This window comes from Triticum aestivum, chromosome 2D, assembly GCF_018294505.1.
Source record: "Triticum aestivum cultivar Chinese Spring chromosome 2D, IWGSC CS RefSeq v2.1, whole genome shotgun sequence".
Classification (NCBI taxonomy): domain Eukaryota; kingdom Viridiplantae; phylum Streptophyta; class Magnoliopsida; order Poales; family Poaceae; genus Triticum; species Triticum aestivum.
The window spans coordinates 624,728,228-624,730,426 of record NC_057799.1 but is presented as its reverse complement, the minus strand read 5'-3'; positions in this window follow the sequence as shown (position 1 = coordinate 624,730,426).

Genomic DNA, 2,199 nt, shown 5'->3' with positions numbered 1-2,199 from the left:
GCGCGAGGCCGCCGAGTCGGGGCGACCGACGGGCAGACGCGCGGACGACGCACGAGGCCGCCGGGTCGGTGAAGAAGCCGGCCAATCGCGCCGGTGTTGTAGAGGCGCACGGGGTCGACGGCGGCGGTGGGCGACGCAAACCGGATCACATAGACCGGAAAACCAAAAAGTAGACGCCGGTCAAAGCGACCGGCGAGAGAGAGAAAACCCGGATCAAAGGATCGGGAAAAAAGACTCTCTAGGGCAGCCGGCCAACGCGGCCGGCGGACGAACCCTAGGTACGGGCGGCGTGGCCCCTGGCGGCGGTCATGGAGGTCGACCGCCCCGGGGGCGGCGCGCAGGTGTGGAAGCGGCGGCGGCTAGGGTTTAGGATCGACTTGCGTCTGATACCATGTTAGAAGGGAGAAAGAGGGATTGTTGCGGAATATGATGGATTGGTGGAATTGTTCGTTGTATTGCTTGAGCCACGTGGGCATATATATATAGAAGTACATGATCTACTTGGAGTATAAGGTAAGCCAGAATATTTCCTAGTCTAACCTATGTTTCCTAATACAATCACGTTACTCAACAGTGCTTTATTGTGGGGTGGGTTCGGCAACATGTGGATGTATAGATATTTACCTCACAAGGAAAAGAAGCCAAAGACCAAAGCAAATCAAATTTATACCAAATTTGTTACGACTGTTTCATGATAACCGAATTCGATGAGATCCTCACGAGTCACGAGCTCGTGTTCGCCTATTTGCATGAAGTTGGTATCTTCTGTTGGAGCTGCTCCACCACTATCCGGGAAAAGGGCCCACCCTATAAGTTGGCCTACGTGGAGAAGGGTTTCCTTTATTTTATTTTTCTTGGAAACCGGCGGGCCTTTTTAGGAGGGGTCAAGGTATTTTTCTCTCGTTACCGCTATATTTTTGGTAGGGGCCGAAATAACAGGTTTTCGAAAAATCTCGTGTATTTTGGATTTTTTTGCCTGAATTATTCAAACAGAACAGGAATTCAAAATCAAACACTGATAAAATATAAACTGTTTGATATACTATTCGCAAATTAGTATCTACCGCAGTGGTCATTGCGCCGCATCGTCAGGTCTTGGGATCGAATCTCTTGGCCACATAGCATGGGCATGTTATATCATAGGTCGCGCAGTTCAAATTCAATTTTTTGAAAAAAAATCGTTTGGTGTCGAATTTTCTTGGTGGGCAGCGGAAAAGCCAGTTTTGACCGGTTTCTGAAAAATTTGGGCGAGAAAAGAAAACCTTGGATTTGACGTCACCCAGGGATTTCTGCCGACAGGAGTACTTGGCCCACACTAAATCAAATTATTGATGGCACCACTGTCCGTGATGCCTCGCTCCACCACAGTATCTCCGGGGCGTTCCAACGCCTCATCTTGACATGCCAAGACCTAAGGTTTTGTTTTGTTTGGAAGAAAGATAACAATACCATGTTTTTGTGACATGCAATGGTTCGTTTCTGTTTCTCTGTCTACTCGGCTGATCCTGAAAGAAGAAAAAAACCACTCGCTCTGCCGCCACTGCCATCCGAAGGAACTCCGGCGACCGGAGTCCCTGACCCCTTGAACATATCAATCATGTTAACCTCCGACATCGCCGGTCCGCCTTGCTTCGCCTTGTTGGGGAACGTAGTATTTGAAAAAGAATTCCAACGATCACGCAAGATTTATCTAGGAGATGTATAGCAACGAGAGGGGAGAGTGTGTTCATGTACCCTCGTAAACCGAAAGCGGAAGCGTTTAGTAACACGGTTGATGTAGTGGAACGTCTTCACGATCCAACCGATCCAAGAACTGAACGTACGGCACCTTCATGTTCAGCACACATTCAGCTCGATGACGTCCCTCAAACTCTTGATCCAATTGAGGCCGAGGGAGAGTTTCGTCAGCACGACGGCGTGGTGGCGGTGATGATGAAGTTACCGGCGCAGGGCTTCGTCTAAGCACTACGACGATATGACCGAGGTGTGTAACTGTGGAGGGGGACACCACACACGGCTAAGAGAAGACTTGTTGTGCCTTTGGGGTGCCCCCTCCCACGTATATAAAAGGGGGAAGGAGAGGTGGCCGGCCCAAGGGGGGTGCGCCAGGTGTGGGGAGTGCTACTAGGACTCCCTAGTCCAAGTAGGATTCCCCTCACCCCTTTCCTTTTTCGGAGAAACAAAGAGAGAAAGAGAGAA